This window comes from Arvicola amphibius, chromosome 13 (assembly GCF_903992535.2).
Source record: "Arvicola amphibius chromosome 13, mArvAmp1.2, whole genome shotgun sequence".
Classification (NCBI taxonomy): domain Eukaryota; kingdom Metazoa; phylum Chordata; class Mammalia; order Rodentia; family Cricetidae; genus Arvicola; species Arvicola amphibius.
Window position 1 is genome coordinate 29,861,441 of NC_052059.1, and position 12,416 is coordinate 29,873,856.

Here is a 12,416-nt window from a genome sequence, read left to right on the forward strand (position 1 = left end):
TATTACTGAGTAAAACATATGGACTTAAAGCCGTTTTATGAAATTCTTTAAAACATATTTTGTGAAAGAACAAGATAAAAATCTATCACTTTAATAAAATTAAGTTTTACTTTCAATTTTCATATAGTTAAAATGCTTGCTGATTCTTATATAATATAACAAGGCCTACCACTTGTTCCTTTTTTCCCTCTTTTAAAAACTGTGTCTTATGTAGAGGACCATAGATTAATGTTGCTGTATTTAACAAATAAAAGAACATAGAGTCCACATTAAAGTTAAAATTTTAGACTTAAGGAAAAAGAAACAAAACAACAAAACCTATCTTAAACCCAAATTAAACTGGTTTTTTTATGTGATATAAATACCATATAATTTCCTATAGATCAATTTCACAGTGTTTCAGATGGGGCTACATTTTCATGCCTTTGAGAAAAATTTCATGCCATGTGTGAAAAATAAAAAGATAAAGTAATGATGATAAACTGATCTCATTTAAAATTGCCAGATTACTGGAATGTAGGAGGTATTTGTTAAAACACAAAACAAATTAAAAAAGATATTATTTGAAGTATTAATTTTGATACTTTAAAGGACAGAATTCAATTTTTATAGAATCTTTTTTTTTTTTCCTCATGGTTTATTTTTTTTTATATTTAAAAATTTCCATCTCCTTTCCTCCTCCTCCCCCCTCCCTCCCCTCCTCCTCCCCCTTCCCTCCCCTCCTTCTCCCCCTTCCCTCCCCTCCCCTCCACCCATACCTCCCCTCCTTCCCTCTCAAGGCCAAGGAGCCATCAGGGTTCCCCACTCTATGCTAAGACCAAGGTCCTCCCAACTCCCCCCAGGTCCAGGAAGGTGATCGACCAAGCTGAGAAGGCTCCCACAGAGCCTGTCCATACAGAAGAATCAGAGCCCAGAGCCATTGTCCTTGGCTTCTCAGTCAGCCCCCGCTGTTGGCCACATTCAGAGAGATGGGTTTGGTCGCATGATCCATCAGTCCCATTCCAACTGGAGTTGGTGATCTCCCATTAGTTCTGTCCCACCGTCTCCATGAGTGAACGCACCCCTCTAGTTCCTGACTTTCTCCCTCATGTTCTCGCTCCTTCTGCTCCTCATCAGGACCTTGGGAGCTCAGTCCAGTGCTCCAATGTGGGGCTCAGTCACCTTCCCCATCTGTCGCCAGCTGGAGGTTCCCTCACGGTCCTGACTTTCTTTCTCATGTTCTCTCTCCTTCTGCTCCTCATCAGGACCTTGGGAGCTCAGTCCGGTGCTCCAATGTGGGGCTCTGTCATTTTCTTCATCTATCGCCAGGTGGAGGTTCTATGGTGACATGCAAGAAATTCATCAGTATGGCTATAGGAACTGGCCTTTTCAGGCTCCCTCTTTACACTAACTCTGAATTAGGTTGATGTCTTAACCGGGATATTCTTGAAGAAATTTAAGCATAAGTTGTCATTCAGTATTTGAGTAGTGAGTAAGAAAATCTGAGAAATCTGGATGTTGGTTTTTTGTTGTCTAGGGAATGGTTGTTTTTGGATAGAATACATGTACATGTATACCTGTCTGTAGTGTCTGTAGATCTTTGGAAAGCTGGTGCAGTTGTTGGTGGTGCTGGGGAACACACTGCTGTGATGAGTGAGGATTTTTTTGGACTTTCCAAGCTTGAATAGATGAGAAGTCTTTGACTATAGAAGTAGTTAAAACAAAAGACCTAAATTCTAAGACATGGAAGTGCATTAGTGTAAACCACAACAACAAAATATTTGCAAGTCCTAAATTTTATGAGTTTTCACTTGTAGTGTGTTTCTTAGACTGTGGCTCCATATGGATGTGAGGTGAAGGCTGCTTTTCTGCATGCTAACTCTTCACCAGTTCCCATTCTGTAACACTTGAGAAAGGCAAGAGAGAATGTGGATGGAAACAAAGAAGTTTTAACTTCTGCCTTTTTGTTTTTGAGCTTGCCTTGCCTATCATTAGTAAAAGGTTTAACTTAAAGTATTTCATAGATTATATTTATAAAAGAGCAATTTATAAAAGAGCTGTATTTCCAGCTTAATTTATCCTTGTAAAATACATTAATTTAAGAATATTTATGAGGAGCCTGGGGAGATGGCACAGTTGGTAAAGTGTTGGCATACAAATCTGGGGACCCAAGTTTGTATCCCCACTGCTCATGTAACAAGCGGGGTGTGGGGGTGTGTGGCTGTAATCCTCACACTGAGGATGCAGATCCAGGAGGATCTGTGACTTTCTGGCCAAGCCGTTTAGACAGAGTGACAAGGTTTGGGTTCAGTGAGAGACCGTGTCTCAGCAAATATGGTGGAGAGTGTTGTGTGAGACGTCTGCTATACACTGTGGTATCCACATGCGTGTGCAAATATACCGATGTAGATGTATAAACAGATGCACAGACACACATACAGAAATAGTTATTACAATCCTACTTTCCCCCCAAGTGTTATAGTTAGTGTTTGGCTTAGGAAAGAAAACCATGTTTCTTTGGAACTTAATTGGAGCAAAGGGTGTTTTGGGGTAAAATGGGTGATACAACTCCATGCATTTCTGCTTGTCCTGGCAGGCACAGGGCACTGGGATATCTGTAATTTTTTCTAGTATAAAAGTCCAGCATGAGGAAGTCACTGGTAATGTAGAGCCTTTTTCCTAGCAGAAGCAATCACCTAACAGCCTCTTTCCTCCTCCCTTTATAGTAGATGGTGCTGATAAAAGAGGAGACAAAAGGGAAAGATTTAATATAAATCCATGTGTAGGATGATGGAATGGATAACTTGTTGAAATGTTACCTCAAAATACTGAGAAATGATGTTGTGTATTCTTTTTTCCTGTATTCTTATTTAAAGAGAATCATTAAAATACCACCAAATACTTGTAGAATCTTCTCTCCTAGGCAAAGAGATTTTGTGAAGTATTATGGTAATTTATTGTTTCCATGAAGTCCTTTTAACTGATAAGAATCGAAATTCTTGTTAGAGCAATTATTTCTGAAGAGAAGTTTCTTGTTCTTCCAGTGTCTCACTAGAAGAATGGCTTGAAAATCTTGGCACTGTGCCTATGATCAACTCTTTGCTCTTTTCTCTTATGATGTCTCTTCAGTTTTTCAGGTTTGCTTCTGTCCATATAGTATGTGACTTATCTGGCTAAGCTTTTCTGATCATTAGACGTCTGAGATCACTAAATGGATATCACTGTTTTACTGTCATACTGATAGTTTTTCTTGTTAGTTTAGATGGAAACTAGCTATTTTGGAGCTTGGAATCCTTCTGCCTTGGGCTCCTAAGTTCTGGTATTAAACGTGTTGCCTGTTGTCTCCATAAAGCATTTAATATTTGTGAATGCTGTGGATGAAACCCAGTAAACTGATCAGTGACTGTTCTATAATATTGCTTCAGGATCAGAACTTATTTAAACCAAATTTCGGGAAAACTAGCTTTCCTTCTCTCCAAATTATGACGTGCTTCCCTCAAGCCCCTGGCCATGGGGTATTCTCCGAACAGTTCATCAAGTTCTTTAGCTGCCTGCCCAGAATGAGCCATGCTAGTCTTCCACCACCTAGATAGGACAGCGTGTGAGAGCCAGGTATTAAAGACCAGCTTCTTCTTTTTTTTAAAATAAAGATTTGATTTCAATACTATAAAGTTCTTCTGTTTGAGGAGGTTCATTGATTATTCATTATTCTCTGTGACAGTTTGTAGCTAGTTTTGAACACTGGTGAAAAGATTAACTTTTTCGAATTACCAAATATAACTTTCAGTGAATCTTGACACAGCCAATAGTTATCTTTGAGTGATTGAATGCATTGGGTAAAAGCAGAAACAGGTAGACACTAACATCATTATGATTGATTTCAAGCATTTATAGTTCTTACCCACTTATGCATATGCCAAATTAGTTATAGAATGTATCTTTGTTTTCTAAATTTGATGTACCTGTCAGGGGCAAAATTTCTGTCTCCTGAAATTCAATATAACAGATCTCTGTTTTCTGATTTTTTAGGCAATATTTGTGTGTGTGTGTGTGTGTGTGTGTGTGTGTGTTGCCTTTTTAGTTTCATAAGAGTTATTTTCTCATCTTTTATAAACAATTTCTTAGGCTATCTTGAAGGTAAGTTTGATAGAATTGATAAATAAACCTTTGACAAAATTGTTTTCAGTGGATTTTGCAGGGAAAGACATCCACACCCAAATGAGCAAAAGTGTCTGCATGTCAGTATTTAGTGTATTGAGTATCAACTCTATAGTTTGTCAACAGTCTTGGCTTGGCAACATGAAGCATGTACCTTTATTGTTGAAAGCAGGTAGCAAGCACTAGATTCCGTGTGCCCACTGGGAACAACATGATCTGAAGAAGTTTTTAAAAGAAAGATTTTGATGTTACTAGTACTTTGGCCTGATTTTTTTTAAAATAATATATAATAATAATAAAAGAAATGATTGTAGTTGCAGTAAGCCACCTATCAACAGGGATGACTTATGGAATATTGAAACCTTCAAATGTCATGTCCCTTAAAAAAAAATCATACCCTTGTCTTGTGGTAAGTTCTGTCCTAGCGTTGGAATTTGTCGTTCCTTTGTTTTCCAATGCAATTTTATTCTTCACATATTGTTGAGTAACAGATAACTTAGTTTATCTCACTAATTTTTTAAAATGTATTTCCTCCTTGTGCTTTGTGTGTGTGTGTGTGCACGTGTGTATACACAGTCACATATGTGATGGTCAGTGACATATCTCTGGAGTTAGTACTCTCCAGCCACCTTTTGGGGATTAGATTCAGGATTTCCTGCAATCTCCTTCACTAATAAGGCCATTACTCCATAGATTTTTTTTTTTTCCCAAGCTTGATTTAAGTGGATTTACCTTCTGAAGGTTCTGCTTTCTTAGATTTGCTCATGCTGATGTTTGTAGCTGGGCATACCTATCACAAGCTAGCAATGTATTTCCTTATAGTTTGATAATCTTTGTTTTTACCTGGTAGTGTTTTTCTTTTTTTGTATTGATTTTTAAAATACTTTGGAATTTCTATCTTACATTTGCTCTTGAATTTCTATTTTGCGCCATTCACTCTCCTGCTCTTCTTATTTCTCCATGTTCTTATGCCTTCCTCTCCTCTATACTTATTTTGTATAGATTTTTGATTTCTCACTTCATTTTTTATTACTATTTGATTTTCTTCTGATTTGATAATAGACCAGAATTTATTTTAATTCCATATCCATGCTGTTAAGAAGGGAAAGAAATAAGCAGTAATCTTTAGTTTTCTCTTGAATTAAAGAATACTTAGGTTTCGTTGATGATACACATCCTTCCGTGTCTAATTCATGACATAAGTTTTATTTGCCTTTGCTTTCGAAAGGAGGATAGCATACAGATGGTATGTCTTTTAAGAGGTTTTTGTTTTTTTGTTTTTTTTTTTTTTTTTTTTTTTTTTTTTTTGCATGTCCTTCATATCTTCTCTTTCACTGTTTCTGAGGTTTGACCCTCATCTAAACCACATTTCTTTTAGGATATCTATCTTTCTTGGTTGTTTTTTGTATATTTGTTTTTACAGATTATTTTTCTAATGTATTGATAGAATTTATTTCTTAAGAGATTGTTTTAAGTTCTTTCTATAATTTGTTTCTGCCATTTTTTTTCTGAAAATTTCAGCCATTTACCCTTAAAATAGTGGTGATGCATGGTTTTAATCCCAGGATTTAGGAGGCAGAGGCAGTTGGATCTTTGTGAGTTCAAGCTCAGCCTGGTCTACAGAGCGAGTTCCAGGACAGCCAAGGCTATACAGAGAAACCCTGTTGCACCCCCTCATCCCCTTATTAAAGAATTAGCCTTTTCCTGTCTAGTGTGCATACATTAGACCTTTCTATTGCATAAATCCTTATTTCTAATCTTGTCATTTATACTTGCCATTCATTTTTTTTCTGCTACATTATTTGTTTTTAGTTCTTTCTCAGAACCAGTATTCTTGTAGTCTGCTTTCCTTGGACTATTGGTTCAACATCATTAATGGGTGTCTTTGAGACCCCAGTATTTCCCATCTGTTTGGCTTGATGGTGGACTCCAGGCTGCATATCTGTCTTTGTGTGCTGCACAGATGTCTCACAGCGGGTGTTAGATTTCTGGAGTTTTTTCTTATCCTACAGAGTAAAAGGCCTTGAGGCTGGCTTCTTTCTTTTACTCTCTCTGTATTTAGTTTTCATTTAAAATCCTTCTCCTCCTCATCACTATGATTATAGAGACAGGATCTCAACAGGTAGTCCACACTGGCCATGACCTCCTTATGCTGATGAAGTGCTGGGATCATAGGGCTCTTCTGCCATATTTGACTTGTATTTTTTATTTTGTAAGGAAACTTTTTCTTGTCAACCTATGTTGAAGTTTCAAATTATATTTTAGTGAATACTTGGAGGGCTGTTGAAAACATGTAGCTTAAGACTAGAAAATGATAATAAATGTGAAATTTTAGACTATAAATATATTAAACCCATAAAATCCTAATTATCTCTGAATTAGAAAATTGAAAAACTTCTCTTGGTCAATAAATCATCAGAAGTTCTCTCAGTAGCAAAGTATCCATTGCTTTTTTTCATGTGTATTTCTGTTCTTTTAGTGCTTATGCTCCTGTATTCGTATTTTTTAAAATGCTTTTTTTATGTTTGATTACTTCCCGATTATTAATAGTGTATCCTAGGCTGACTGGCTCACAGTGATCAGGTGCAGTGGAAAGAGTACTCACGGAAACAGAATACAGCTTTTCAAAATATTCAAGTTAAAAAGTCTTTAAGAATATTATGGCCAGATTTATGGTGGTGTTTACAATTTATATCAAGTTACAATTTATATCAAGAGGTTCCTGTGAGAAAAAAAAAGTTTTTGGGTGAGCTTGCTTTTGGCATAAGTCCTATTTGAAGAGTCATGAATGGACAGACTTATTATCAGTTATGAACGGACAAAAAAGTTGAAAAAAAGGTGTGCCGGCCAGACAGGCATATAGTTATAGTCCGTTGATGCCCTCAGTATTGCTGCTGATAGCAAGGTTAAGGGAATCATTAATATCTTAAAAGTGGTGGAAACATCACGTTATTTAAGTTAACTATGTTAGGGAGTTAATTTTTTTTCTTAGTAGTGTTTTCCTCAGAGAGTTGTATTTATTTGTCTTAATTAGATGTCAGGCTTCATAATATTTATGACATTTTATTACATATGAACATTTGTTGAAATTATCATTTAATGAGTATACTGTTTGACACACCGTGGCAAATGTATGACACAGGACGAAGGAAAAGGTGTTGAATACGTGGGAAAGATGGAGGAGTGAGGCTTTTTTTCCTTCCTTCCTTCCTTCCTTCCTTCCTTTTTTTTTTTTTTTTTTTTTTTTTTTTTGCTTTTTCAGTTTATTTGCTCATTTTGTTTTCTTTTGGTTTGATTTTTTTATTTTAAATTTTCTTTTGGGGCCTGTTGCAGGGGTGAGGGTGAGTTGAACGGAATTAGGGTTTATGATGTGAAATTGCCAAAGATTTAATTAAAGAAATTGGCAACACTAATACAGTCTCTCCCAGCATATTTTTCATTAATATTTGATTCATTTAAATTAATTTTTGGAAAGGACAGCAAAATTGTCTAAAGTTAAAGAATATTTTCTTTCTTTTTTTAGTTAATACAATTTCTTAAGAAAGCATTTAATTGGGGGTGGCTTACAAGACAGGCCTAGTTGTGCTGCCTGCTGATCCAGATGGAGAACCCTCAGCTACCTCTCCAGCACCATGTCTGCCTGTGTTCTTCCATGTTTCCTGCCATGATGATCATATACTAATCCTCTGAATTGTAAGCCACTCCCAATTAAATGCTTTGTTTTATAAGAGTTGCCATGGTTGTGGTGTCTCTTCACAGCAATAGAAATCCTAACTAAGACACTGTTTGATTCAGAAAACCTTTTAAAAATAAAATTTAGTTTTAGCATATGTATGTATGTATGTACGTATGTATATATGTATGTATGTATGTTTTTTTCGAGACAGGGTTTCTCTGTAGCTTTGGAACCTGCCCTGTAGATTCCTGGGAATTTCTCTAGTTCTGGGTTTCTTGCTAGCTCCGTAATGGCTCCCTCAATCACAATATCTCTTTCCTTCCTATTCATCTCTGTCCTTCCTCCATCTTGACCATCCCCCACCCTCAAATTTTCATTTTCCTTTGACCTCTCTCTTCTCCCCACCCTCATGCTGTCAATTTTGTCAGGAGATCTTGTCTATTTCTCTTTTCCAAGAGGATCTATATGTTTCTCTTAGGGTTCACCTCGTTATGTAGCTTCTCTAGGGTCATGGACTATTGACTGGTTATCCTTTGCTTTTCAGCTAGTATTCACTTATGAGTGAGTACATTCCTTTTCATCTTTCTGGGTCTGGGTTACCCTACTCAGGATGTTTTTTTTGGTTGTTTTTTTTTTTTTTTTCATTTTTTTGTTTTTGTTCTTCTTTCCAGTTCCATCTATTTGCATTTCAAGATGTCGTTTTGCTTTTCTTCCCCCCACTGAGTAGTACTCCATTGTGTAAATGTACCACATTTTCTTTATGCATTCTTTGGTTTGGGGCCTCCTTATTGGTTCCAGGTTCTGGCTAATGCTGCTTTGAACATAGTTGACCAAATGTCCTTGTAGTATGATTAACATCCTTTGGTTATATACCCAAGAGCGGTATTGCTGGGTTCTGAGGTAGGTTGATTCCCAATTTTCTGAGAAACCGACATACTGATTTCCCACTCTGGGTTCTTTTACCTGTATCCTGCCACCTGCCTCGCTGTCTCATACACACAAAGTGATGCAGTATTGACAACAATGGCAAGGGTGGCTTACCATTGGATGAGGGTTGTAGAGATATGGGACGTCAGTGGAGAGGGTACATAGGGTGTATACATTGGAGTTAGAAACTGCAGGACTTACTGGTGAATTGATATAGATTATAATTGAAAAGGAGGAATCTAGAATGACGCCTTGAATAAACGGGTAGACAGTAGTATTGGTAACTGTAATGGAAATTATTAATTAAAGCACCCCTTTAATGGATGACTGGCCAGATGTCATGCATAAGGTAAGAGATTAAAGATAAAGTTCAAGGATTCCAGGTTCAGAAGGGTCCAGAAAGAAACTGTTTAGTACAGTAAGAGCCAGAGTACCAGATGAAGTGTAGCCCGGGCGGGAGGATGAGAACCCAAAAGGCTAACTCTCTGAACCAAAGGGAAAAAGAGTGTTTTAGAAAAAGGAAGTGACAAAGCACGCAGCAGTGCTGTGATGTGGGACATAACCCTGCTCATGGTACCAGAGGTTTGACCTTTGAGAAGAACAGTTTGTGGTAGTCCGGTTGGAAAAAGCTAGAAATAATATTGAGTTACACACAGGTATAAAAGAAACTGACCAGTTTGAATGAAATTGCCTAAGAGAAGTGGCCACTGACAGGAGTGGATGTGGGTTTAAATTAGTGGAGGGTTCAAAGGAGGAAATGTAAAGGAACCTTGACAGATAGAATTGATTCATGTGTTACATAGGAGACAGTTTTATGGACAAGCTGGCTTTATGGCTGAAGACAAGAAAGTCACCAATGTGTAGAGTGCAGCGCAGGTGATGGATTTATCAGGTCTGACATGACTCATGTTGGGCTGTAATAGATAGTGGGGAGTCTTCCTCGTATGGTGGAGGTGCCTAATATAGTCAGTTCTTTCAGGAAGTAAAGATGCTCCATTTGATACCCAGAAACCTACTTGGTATGAGTTACTGTACTGAAGAGGAGCATTTGTGGGTGGGATGGTTTTGTTGGGTGTGTGCAGTGGACTGTTGTCAGCAGTGCTGAGCGTCCACCTTCTGTGTAGGTCTCTTCGTGCTGCTTCACCTTGGCTTTTCCCTAATTTCTTTTATCTGATTTGTAAGACTCCCTAGATACATCACAACCTTGGGTCTGTTATAGTTAAGGCCCCAAAGAGAATGGACTGCTGTTTGTTACTGTACACTTTCATTTAATGTGAGATGTACAAATAAATGGTTATTTTTAAATATGTAATTTTCCTAGAAAATTTCTCCAAATATTCTTATTAACACTTTTTTTTGAAGGTTTTTCCCCCCAACCTCAACATTTAGTTTCTGAATTTTTTTGGGGGGGAGGGTTATTGTCTAATTTACAGTAGTAGTTGTGAACTGGCTCTCAGATGGGCTGTGGAGTTGAGTGTCTTGCCCTACAGGGCATGCTAATGGCTTTCCATGTCCCCTCAGAGCAGTTTATTTCAAGTATTTAGTCACCTTGCTCTGGGTAGGTGAAAATGAAAGCTTAAAATCAGCTCTAATTTTATTCAGCATCAGTGATGTATTACACTGACAGAGGAATGTAAATTGGATCTGGATATTATACAGGATTAAAGCTGACCTTCTAAGTTTAAGGAAAGAAATTTGTTAGTTTGTCATGCGTGCAATGAAGCCACATCCCACACCCCCATCTTTAAGTTTCTGGTGGTCTTTAGCAAAATATACTTTGTCTCTTAGATATTACATTAGATTATTCTTTTGGGTTTTTAAAAAATTAGTTTTCCCTTGTAATAATATTTGTTCTTTATAGGACATAATAATCCTATACCAAAGACAATGAAACATATATAGTTCCTAATTGTAAGTAGTGACTTCATGTGAATTTGTGAGAATTAGTGTGAAGAGATACAGGATAGGAGAGATTTCTACAAGGAATTCCTACCCTGACATGTTTGTTTAGTAATTTGAAAAATTTCTGAGAGCATGATGTCATAAAATAAATGCTTCAAATATACTCAATAAACTACCCAATTATACACCATGACTCCATGTATATTTGTGAGAGTAAGAGCAAAGAGATAGGGGATAATAGATAGTTTTATAAGGAACTCCTACACTAACACCTTTGCTTAGAGGGCTCCTCAAGACAGCAGCTCTCAGAGTGAGGCTCCAGTGGAGGCAGCCAGATCTGTGAAGTACTTGGTATGTGTTTGGAGAAGAAGGTGTACACTGCTCAGGAGTTCACTGCGGACAGCACAGAAACACATGAATTATCAGCTTCTGGAGAAGCAGTATAGGGAAGTTTAAGTGAGAACATGGGTATAATTAAGAGATTTGTAGGAAGGAACTTTCTAGAGACAAACATACAAGCCACCAGGATTAACCTGGTGGTCGGGGGTTAAGAGCCTTCAGAATAAGACAGTATACATTTCTTTGGGGGAAAGGGATGAATATCCACAGGGGAAAATGTTGCCTTGAGAGAAAGCCAAGTTAATTACTTCTCAGAGCCTTACTTACTCTTCTCAGTGAAACAAAGTCATATGTGAAGAGTGGGCGGAGCTATTTCATTGGAAAAGGCAGTTGACTGGAACAGCCATGGTTAGCCATGTTACTGTCAGTTTTCAGGCCTGTCTGCAGATGGCTAGAGTTCTGAAGGATGCGACAGGGCTGACTTGGGCTGGGTAGATGGTGAGGAGCAGAGTACATTAAAAAGATGGCGATACATAGCTGCCTCAGTGTCAGCTGATCCCTAACTACACATTTATCAGAGCAGACCACCCTGGGAAACCACAGGAGTGACCTTGTTGCCACCGCTTCTCACGTTTAGGTGAATACCAGAAATTCAAGAAGCCGGAATTCATGCCTAGGAAATCTGCAGAGTGAAAGCACCCCACCCTGCCGGTGCTTCCGAGCATGTGGGGTCAGGAGAGGTGTCCACGAATAGTGCTGGGCAGCTAGCTCATAACACACAATCCAAGCTGATGCTAGTTTATGCTCCTGCTCAGCGTGGATGCCCTTTTTTTTCTTTCTGTGTATATGGTGAAAAGTGAGAGGGGAAGAAGCTCAAGGTAACTAGATGTGAAGCACAAGCTGATGTAGGTGTCCTCTCTGTATGCTGTGATTACCATTAATGAATAAAGAAACTGCTTTGGAACTACAGCAGGGCAGAAATTAGGTAGGTGGGGAAAACTAAACTGAATGCTGGGAGAAAGAAGAAAGGAATCCCTAGAGATGCCATGTAGCTCCACCGGAGACAGACGCTGCAACTTTAGCTGGTAAGCCAGAGCCATGGGGCCATACACAGATCGATAGAAATGGGTTAAATTAATATGTAAGAGTTAGCCAATAAGAAGCTAGAGATAATGGGTCAAACAGTGATTTAATTAATACAGTTTCTGTGTGATTATTTCAGGGGTCTGGGTGGCTGGGAAATGAACAAGCAGCCAAGTGCCCTCCACCTATAACAAGCAGGGTGAGGATGAAAGCTAACAAATATGTAGGGCCCAACACCTTTATGTTAAAATAAATATGAATAGATTATAAAACATTAAATCCTTTCAAACAAGCAATAATAGAATATGAGGTCTTCTAATCTGGCCTTGAAGTGTTGATCAAGATAAACCAC

At 37.9% G+C, this 12,416-nt stretch overlaps 1 protein-coding gene across 1 annotated transcript in view; it reads left to right on the plus strand.

The window, feature by feature from the left end:
- Nucleotides 1–12,416, plus strand: part of Diaph3 (diaphanous related formin 3) — a 449,862-nt gene that overhangs the window by 100,398 nt on the left and 337,048 nt on the right. The window lies entirely within an intron of this gene.